The sequence below is a fragment of the Gambusia affinis genome, linkage group LG01 (genome assembly GCF_019740435.1).
Source record: "Gambusia affinis linkage group LG01, SWU_Gaff_1.0, whole genome shotgun sequence".
NCBI classification, from domain to species: domain Eukaryota; kingdom Metazoa; phylum Chordata; class Actinopteri; order Cyprinodontiformes; family Poeciliidae; genus Gambusia; species Gambusia affinis.
Window position 1 is genome coordinate 41,653,976 of NC_057868.1, and position 10,516 is coordinate 41,664,491.

A 10,516-nucleotide genomic window follows, 5' to 3' on the forward strand; every position below is an offset into this window, starting at 1 on the left:
CACATTTCCTTTTCTTCCTGATCCTGCCAGTTGTTTTCCTTGGCCCTGCTTTTGGAAATGGCCGCATAGCCAGAGGATTGAATGCCTGACCAGGAGACACCCCCGAGGTGCTTGGCTCATCTGGAGCACAGGACATGGTCACATCATTAACTGGAGAGCAGCCAGAAGTAGTAGTCTCCAGCTGAGTTGGTGGAGACTGCAGCTGGAAAGCTCCAGATGTCAGTGATGTACCTGGGTCGGGACGGTCAGTGACTTGTGAGGGTGCATAGTCACGCTCCTGAAAAATGTCAGGATTGAAGGGCCAAATACCTGTGGATTGGAAACTGGCTTGAATGTTTTTCGGTGTTGCAGCTGCAGGCAGAGCAGTCTTCACAATACTTGGAATATCATATATCGTCATCGTCTTGATTCATCTTCATCCAGGCATCACTTGCGGCGTTCACCATTTTCTTAAATGGGCCGTAGACACTGCGATCCAGTGGCTGAAGTTTATGGCTACAGTGGGGGGGAAGGTAAGTAGCACTATTCCCTTTTCTTTGCAGAAATCAATAACTTTAACAGTGATTATCCAGCAAAAGTAAAACCTTCTTCTCTGGGCTCACCTTTGTCTGTTTTGCAAAATGAGCAAGAAATAAGAGGAAGTCTTCCTCTTGCATCCATCCTGAGGCGTTACCACTTCCTGCACTCCCTGTTGGCCCACTCTGAATGAAGAGTTCCTTGTAACGTTTACGGGGGAATACAAAGAAGGGAGGAGTTGCATTTCCCAGCGCTTGCACAGCGCATGCTACTGACACGAGCACACCTCTCTCACCTGATGTCATCGCACCCACCTGCTTGACTCCACGACGAGCAACAACACGGTCTGGTGACTGGACTGTTGTTACACCAGTTTCATCTACAGTCCATATATCGCTCCCGTCGAAGTTGTATCTCTCAATGACCTGTCCAAGGCTGTTGAAAAAACGTTCCACATTTGGGCGGTTAAAACTTGTGGGCTGGTTGCCTCAGGACTCCTTATTGACAGGATTCCACTTCATAAATAATGTGAACCAGTCAGGCCCACCCATCTGCTTCTCATCCCATGTTTGTGGGTGTTTGTTATAATTTACTGCCAGTTGATATGCAAACTTTCTAACCTAAAAGAAAGAGGAATAGAAAATCAGATTACATAGACACAAAAAGTTTTTCAATTTGTCTTGGACCTACGCTGGTATTCAATTCTTCTCTTGTCTCCAGTGACTAACCAGTCATATACTGACCTCACGTGGGGTCAGTCCATAATACAGGTCTGCTGTCTGAGTCAAATAGTCAGCCAACACGTCCTCCTGCACCTCAGAGAAGACTTTGCTGCTGCAATAACCTGCACTGGGAGGATCACTGGACCCTGTTCTCTCAGCTTCTGCAGTGATTTGCAGAATCTGCTCAGTGCTACATGAAAGATCCCACACGCCTTCGCAACTGACTTGCTCTTCTTTGTGACCTCATCAGAAACCTTTTTAAGGTACACCTCTATCAGTCTTTGGCATTCTGTAAAATTATTCAAATCAAAATGTTCTTAGATGTAAGGGGCTGGTTGTAACACTTTTTAAAGATATATTACAACCCACCCCAACCCTGTCAGCCATGTTTAGCTAGCTGTAGTAGCATAGCGGTTTGAAATTAGCATGGGAAAATGCCTGAGTAATTACACTTTCATCTAATGTAAGTCAGATGGTTTTATCTGCAACAGTTTAAGTACTAAACAAAATATAGTCAAGGTCAAAAAATTTACTTTCTTACCTCAAAATCCGTTTTTTCTCCTTAGAATCTGCACGCGCCTGTTTCCAGCCTTGACAATCACAATATGGGTTTGGGGAGGAAGTGGGTAAACACACAGTGATCATGTGACTCCTATCTTATCCCTGATTGGGATAAGATATTGTGACCAGCAGAGGGGGTTGATCTTTTTACACAAGACGCACCAGAGCACGGAGTAGTCTACAATGATTTATTAACAAATTCCATTAAAACATTTTTCCTTTAAAACATGGCCTCAGGCCCACTACTCAGCCCCTAGAAGGAAAAGGCATCAAAATAAGACAATTTAAGTTATTCCCAACAAAATGAATGAACAAACAAAACATGCAATGCAAAAGAAAACAAATTAGTAAATCAAAACAAAGGAAAGCAAATAAATTAGTAATTTAAATAATAAGCAAACAAACGGCAAAGAAAAGAACACAACCACTACAAACGATGGGACAAATTGTCGTTGTCCGACTTCTAATGTCTTTTCACGCGGGGCCAGAGGAGTCGTGCCCCGCTCGTTCCGCCAGCCCAAGCGTCAGCAGGCTCAGTCGAGAGCGGCCCAAACAAAACCGGCAAGACAAGACAAGACAGCAGGAGCGTCCAAGCGCTGCAACTCCGGAAGAATCCTAAATTAGAAAACTCGTTAACCCTGGATTCAGGTAAAATAAATTAAATTCTAAGCAGGTAGCTTACCCAGATGTGGTGACACAGCCGACCAGGGAGGGAGCGGATCAGCAGGCGAGGGCTGGATGGAAGCCGCTCGCCGCACCAACCTCCAACTGCAGCCGCCAACGCTGCAGAAACGCATGGCAGGTATTGCACCAGAACCCGACAACAATCCCAGCCCAGATGGCAAAAATGGCACTTACTATTTTGGATGAGTGGATCGAGCACACCAGCCACTTGGGCAGCCAACATACAGTGAGGAAACAAGGCACACGCACCTCGCAGCGGACTGCTCAGCTTTAAAGCTATCTGCCCCGCCCACCAATCACTCGCTACACCTGGTGTGTGTAGTTGGGAGGGTGGAACACCATCCCACCACAATATGTTACAACCATTCCCGGTCTTCGGTCATATTTCAGTCCGTTTAGAGCGATTCGCCTCCTGAGACGGGATGCGTTTCTCGGCGTAACACCGGCCTTCCTGTCACTTTGATTCTGATTAACTTCTCTGGGTTTCATTTCTTACCTTTTCATCAGCAGCAAGAAGCTCCACGGAGTTACACTTATGCTTTGATTGATCTTAAATTAGTTTAGTTATAATGATTTGCATGCATGTAAATATTTATTGGTACCATTTATTGTTTTATGTAAATACACTGTAACAAATTGCTGTATAAAAACGGCCAAAACTGAACAGTATCATACTGTTTCTATTGAAAACGGTACTGCACCGTGAAAAACAATGCATTCTGGGCAATTATTACTGTTTTTAATAAAATACTGTAATATACTGTGAGTAGCATTGCATTTTGGGAATGATGTTAGATTCAACGGCAAGGAGACTCTCTTTAAACAGAACGCTACTGTATTTCTCAAGAAGACACGTCGTTGTGACATGTGGAAGCAACCTCTAGAATTTTCTTTACAAGGACTATCCATTTGAATCCTGCATTTTATGAGCCAATCCGGTAAGTTGGAGCAGAATTTATTTGTCAGATGATGTTATCATACAGTTGTCATTTTTAAGCAGACTGTAGCTGTTTGAAAGTTAGCTTAGTTAATCTGTCATGCTGTAATAAGGAAGCTAGCATAATATTTTTTTGATATATCTTGTAGATAAGAAGGTAAATAATTAAAGTAATCCGTTTTCATTGTTACTTAGTTATTTTTTGATGATTCATATTTACAAATATTGACATGTTTGGAAGCTCTTTTTCTTTCTTTTGTGCAATTTGACTTGAATTGCTATGATTAGCTGCTAAAGTGAAATTGGTGAATGGAAATCAACTGGGAATTTGGAGTTTCACAAAGTTGACTTGGCAGAAAACTGTTTAAATGTTATGCTGGTGTCTCTTTATTGTATTTAACTCTTAACATTCAAAAGTTTGTCTTCACTTACATCCCCAAAGTGTACTTTTTGTGTGTATTTTGCAGAAAGTGTAGTCTGTTGAAGCAGCAGAAAATATTTCACAAACATTTTCAGTACCTTCCATAAAGTTGATGTTAAACCAGAACAACTGTAAAGTGTGTGACAGACAAAGTGATTTTTGTCATTGTTGATAATCCTGTGTTTAAATTTTTTATCTAAAAATGTTTCCATGCTACATCTGTGCCAATGATTGTGCCACTGCATTGGCATATGTTAGGCACATGAGAATTCATAGGAATATTCCAAACTTAATCTTTAAGTGTCCCTGGACGGACTGCAAAAGGACATTCCACAAATTTGCAGCTTTTAAATCACATGTTTACAGACATCATAAAGCAGGGCACATGGTTAGGCCAGGATGTGGTACAACTGAACTAACATGCCATGTTGACTTGTGTAATGTCACTTGTGAAAATTTGAGCTTTTTCTTTTCTCATCTTAAAATGCACATCAAAGAAGGGAAAACAGTTGGATGTCCATTTAGACAATGTGAAAAGCAGTTTCGAGTGTTATCCACATTCTCATCACATATGTCTAGAAAACACAGGCACAGTTCTGAGGATGGTCTACTTGGTTCTGTTGTGGGAGCTTCAGTTGTAAAACCAGCTACTTCTCATGGCTGTACTGAAGGGGACCAGTTGAGTGATATGGATCTTACTGTTCCTAGTGATGCAAGCAGTGAACAGTCAGATGTCTGCCCAGAAAATGTTGATGCCACACAGTTTTTGAAAAATTTAGCCCTCTTCTACCTTAAACTACAAGCTAAGTTGTTGCTTCCATCCTCTGTTATCCAGTCAATTCTTGAAGGTTTTCAAGAAATACATGATATCAGCCAGTCACACATGCTTTTCAAACTTAGGGAAGAAATGGTTGCACTTGGAGTCTCAGAAGCTGACATAAGAACAGTTATTGATGTCCTGAAAACTGAAGATTTATTGAGGGCTTGCAATACCAACACACTGAAAACTGACCAGAGAAGAAAATCCGTGTTTAAAAATAGCTTTAATTATGTTGAGCCAGTGCCTATTTGTCTAGGTCAAAACGAGACAGGCAAAGAATGTTTTGCTCAGTATATCCCAATCAAGCAAACTATTGAGTCCCTCTTTAACTGTGAGTCAGTGAGGGAGCAGTACAAACAAGTACACTCCCGTGCTCCATCTGATGATGTTTTTCAAGATGTGTGGGATGGTGCTAATATTAAGGAGAACTTGTTGTTCAAGTCAGAGACCTCATCACTTGGTTTGATCTTATACCAAGACTCCTTTGAAGTGGTAAACCCATTAGGGTCTGGCAAGAAAAAACACAAGATACTTGCAGTGTACCTCACTCTTGCTGATATTTTGCCCCAGAACAGATCAAGCATTGATCACATGCAACTTGTTCTTCTTTGTAAAGAGCAGGATTTCAAATATTTTGGTCAAGATTTAGTCATGGGTTCCCTTGTAAAAGACCTGAAAGATCTTGAGGACAGTGGCATTAAAATGCCAGATGGAACTTTATGCAAAGGAACCTTGTGCGCTATTGCTGGTGACAACCTTGGTTCACACAACATTGGGGGCTTTGTTGAGAATTTCAGTCGGAGCTCACATTTCTGTAGGTACTGTGAAATTGACAGAAAATCATTTGAGTCTGATCCTCTTTCCAAGGGTACTAATCGAACTGCACAGTCATACAAAGCTCATGCTCAGAGCAGTGATGGAGATTCAGCTGTAAGTGGAGGTGTCAAGTTTGACTCCGTGTTCAATGATCTGAACTATTTTCATGTATGCCGGCCAGGATTACCACCTTGTCTTGGCCATGATCTTTTTGAAGGGATTGTATCATCTGATCTTGCATTGTTTGTAAAGCATCTTGTCAAAGTAAATCAGCTGTTTACTTATCTTGAGTTGAATCGAATAATAAATCACTTACATTATCTTGGTAATGATGCCACCAGCAAACCTTGTGAGGTTAATCCCAACAGTGAGAAACTTTGTGGCCATGCTGGGCAAAACTGGTGTTTGCTAAGAATGTTGCCAGTCTTGATTGGGAAGAAAATAAAAAGCCCAGCAAATAATGAAGTGTGGCAACTGATTTTACAACTCAGAGAGATTGTGGAGTTAATCTGTGCACCTGGTATTTCGACTGGTCAGATAGCAAGTTTAAGAGTGCTTATTGATGAATATTTGTATTTCAGACTACACATGTTTCCTGATTACCCCATGAAGCCCAAGCATCATTATCTCTGTCATTATCCAGAGCTTATTTTGCATTTTGGACCACTCATTCGTTTATGGACGTTAAGATTTGAGAGTAAACATACATACTTTAAACAATGTGCAAGAAAGCTGCACAATTTTAAGAACCTTTCCTCAACTCTTGCTGAGAGACATCAGCTTCTTCAGGCTTTTCTGAGTGCAGGTGACTTTTTCCCACCGGCTGTTGTAGTTGAGAAGGGTACAGAATTTGTGTTGGAGGACTACAATGATGACATCAGAGAATCAGTTGCACGTCACACTTTTGAATCTGAAAACACTCTCATTGCCCATGAGGTGAATGTTAAGGGTACAAAATACAAAAAGAATATGGTCGTTGTGATTGCTGATTGTGAGGAGGGATACATTGTAGGAAAAATTAAAGTAATACTCATCCATAGAAATTCAGAAGTGTATTTCATCAGTGAAAAATTTCTTGCTGTTCGTCTCCCTGAAATGGGTGTTTATTATATTTTTCAAAGTTATAAAAGCTACTGCTGTGTTAAACAAAATGACTTGCTTGATTACTATCCTTTGACTGAGTACACTGTCGATGGCATGGAATTACTAGTTCTTCATCATGCTATCCTCTTATTGTAGATCAATGTCTACCTTACGTGAAGAAATCCAGAGCATCATCCTCAAGGCATTGCCAAATCTTTCAGAGGAAACTCAAAGTCTACTTATTTCAAGACTTCAAGGTTCTGGATTGGAGTCAAAAGGGGACTTGAAATATGTCCAACAAGAAGACATGGCTGACCTCTTGCCTGTTATTCAGCTCCGGAAACTGTTGGATGCATTTAAATCAGGTAATGCTGAAATGTTCAGTAGCCATAAGCTTGTGGTAAATTTGTGCAATTTTCCTTTAATTCAATCTTTTTCCTAAATCTCTGTCTTTATATAATCATTGACAAACTTTTCTTTGATTTAGAGACAGAAGTAGTCATTCTAGATCTCCAGAGTCTTCCATGCCCCACACCACTGTCCAGCCCATCACTGCTAGAATGTAGTTTGCCACCATCCAGCCCATCAACTTCCTTGTCTGACTGCAGCACTCCAAGCAACAACAGTTCTCCATTCCTCATATCCAAAACTTGGCCAGAAACATTCCAAGTCCCTTGGGACAAAATGCCACCGGAGGTTTGTTCGGCCATTGCCAATAAAAAGAGACCAACCCCCGCAGAGCGGCGCCAGATGGTGAGAGTACTCGTTGATGAAATGAGGAAATATGAGGCTAACCCCACACGTTCTCAGTGTCTCACGGTTTGTCGAAATATTGTGAGGCAGTACCCCCAGAGTTTTGCCGATGTTTTTGCAGATGGCTCACTTATGGCAGGAGGTTATACTTCATTGCTTATCCAAGTAAAAACCCGTATTGAAAATTTAAATCGTGACAGTAACTTTGCACGCCACCGTGCTTCAAGGTCTTCTGGGTCGAGCTTTGGCTGCAAGAGGGGGCCCACTGACTCATATGGATGCACCAGATTTCAGCCAGAACTTCCACCGGAAGAGACTGATGACACTATTGAACAAAAACGCCAAAGGTTGGAGGAGATATATAGACAGGAAGGTGCACGTGGCATTGAAAGAGCAGAGGTCAGTAGTCTTATGGAGATCACATTCTGTCTACAACGTCGCCATATTAACAGAATTCCAGCTCCTGCCATTGAGGATCTCAGACGTGACTGGCCATACCTCTTCCATCAGAGGAGCATCTATGCTCATTTTCAGCTTCTAACAGACCTTAATGTTTTGCGTCTCCTTGAGCTTTCCATGGAAGAATGTGGGAGAGCAATCATAGAATACTTCCAAAGCAAATCCACAAACAAAGCGACTTTTTCTCCGGATGAAGATACTGAGGTGGCACTTCATGTTGTCCAGCTACTGATGGCCCATTTCAAAGAGAGCACAGATGGCCTCATCCTTTCCACAGATGTTAGTTTTGTTAATTTATTTTCATAATATTTATTCTATTTCACTGAATTGTTGACATCTGAATTCATCCTGAGGAACTAATGTTCTTACTGAAATTTCTTTGTTCTTTACAGTCATCTGCCACAGTGACTGATGTTGAGAAGACCTTCAACCTGCCTTTAACACCACGCCTGATACTACTCTGTGAGTACACTGTTAACTGACATGATTATATTTGTTTTTCAGTCCTTGAATTATAATACAACCAGACATGACAGAAAACAGGTCACCATACCTCAAAGAATTTTCTTAAAAAATGTGTTCTGCAGCCCAAAGTGAGTATTTAGTGTAACCAGTGTACAATTGTCTACAAAACACACAAAAAAGCTTCTGGTTGATTATTTTGGGTTTTTTGGGGGGTCAAGCATAACATGCATTCTATTATAATTCCATTCAAAAAGCCAAAGATCAAAGAATTTGACAGATGGAAAAATTAAAATTTTGTTTAAAATTAATTCCATAGAAAAATAAATAAATAAATAAAATAATCAAGGGAAGTTGATCACAAAACAGCTGTCAAAGATAACCTACAAATTTGTATCTAGTTTTCCCAAGAGTTCACGATAAGCTAAGTGGCAACAGAGATCACTTATGGTTAGGTCAATATCAACTTTGCCTGTAGAAAGTTCTTTTTTTTTTAAGATTTAGCTCATATGTTCTTAGGTTGTCAGTAGAAATCTTAAGAAAGATGACCTAACTGGAGAATGAATAAAGATGGCCATAACCTTGCAAAGAAAAACAAAACTCATTGTGGCTTAAGATTTTCACGACAATACGATACAATAACATGCAGATGAGACAAGGTTTTGATTTATTTGTATTGCATGAAACACAATATCTTTAAATGAATGTTGTTTTACAAATAATGGTAAAGGTCATTTGTAGAAGTCACAATACTTGTTATAATTTTTTTAATTTCATTTTTCAGGTGGAAAAGACCGTGTGACTGCTGGGCACTGGATGATCAGTCTTGAGAGCCATATTGTATGTGAGGGCATTCAACCAACCTTTGTGACCGGGCTTGCTGCACTGTTTTCAATGTACTACATCTTTAATCTACAATATCAAGAAGAGGCTGCTTGTACACTTGAATTCATCCAGAGGTAAGGTTTGTGTCCGCCTGTCCGTCCCCCCCTTTCCCCTCCTAGCACACCTTAAACCCTGACTCCTTAAGCATCATATGCTAATCTAAAATTACTGCATTTTCAGGCGCTTTCTTGATATCAACCCTGAAAGAGGGACCAAGGCCAGCTGTGGCAAGATCGTCTCCAAGAGGACAGGAAAAACTGTTCAAAAGAAGTCGGTCACTGTCAACCCCCGTGTTTCAACTCTGCTAAAAAACCTCATGGACTTCGAGTGGAATTTCATATAGGTTAGTGAGAACTTTCTAACCAGGCTATAAATATTGTTGCCCCTCCATGCAAAAACAAACAAACAAAAAAAAAACTATACAGGCATGAAGGCAACCTATCCCTGAACAAGAGTGTTCTTGAGAGATTCTTTTTGGTTTAAAGGTCAGCATAATCTTAGACATCTCTTTTAATTTATAGCATAAATTTTGTTAAGGGTCCCACTTTCTGTTCTTCAGATGTAATTATGTAATTCTGACCATACAAGCACAATGTTTAACTTATCTTGGCAGTGTGTTGTCAAATATTGTTTCATTGTTTTATCATTTGAAGTTGGAGCTCTGATTTTGCCCTAAAGAAAATTCAAGTCTAAATGTTTCATTTAAATTTTTATCAAACTAAAATTTGCAATTTTTTTCTATGCTTTAGATTGAAAGTTAAATGTTTCATTTGTTTTATGTTGCATCATATTGTTCCTCACTTCCACTAAAAGTAGTATTTTGTATTGAAAAAGTAGTGTGCTGAGTTGTACAATGCATTATTTCTTTCATACTTATTTTATTTCAGACTAATCAAAATAAAGCATGAATTAAATAATTCATGCTTTATTCAAAAACTCTTTAAATCAGTTATCAAGAAATTTATTTTACAAAATAGATGGTGATTTTCTTGCTGTTTTTCCAGAATACGACTTACTTTGGACAGTTTACCCTCAACATACTTGTAGAAAAGGTTTAGGTTTAAGGCACACATAAGTTGTCGTTTCAAAACCTTCTTCTTTATTATGTGGCCCACTAAAGACTGTGTATGAGTCAGTGTTTGAGTTGGTTCTTTTTTTTCCCAAATAAATGTTGGTTGACATGATGGAACTTACATTTTCTAAGTGTTTTTTTTTTAATGTTTCTATTTTGTATTGGAAATTTACATTAGTAAGCTGTATGTGAATTCAACAGTAACGATACCATAGAAAAACAGTAAACTACTGGCAACACAGCTGCCAGTAGTTTACTGTAAATTTGATAAAAACAGCAATGTGCTGTAATCAAAAGATTTCTTTTGTAACAGTAATATACTGTA

General features: G+C 39.7%; 1 long non-coding RNA gene across 1 annotated transcript; it reads right to left on the reverse strand.

The window, feature by feature from the left end:
• Positions 1–2,186: 2,186 nt before the first annotated feature.
• Positions 2,187–2,812, reverse strand: LOC122842977. The gene is made up of 3 exons (XR_006372656.1): positions 2,658–2,812; positions 2,482–2,582; positions 2,187–2,414 (listed from the first exon to the last, which is right to left on the reverse strand). It is a non-coding gene; the product is annotated as an uncharacterized LOC122842977 (long non-coding RNA).
• Between the last annotated feature and the right edge of the window lie 7,704 nt (positions 2,813–10,516).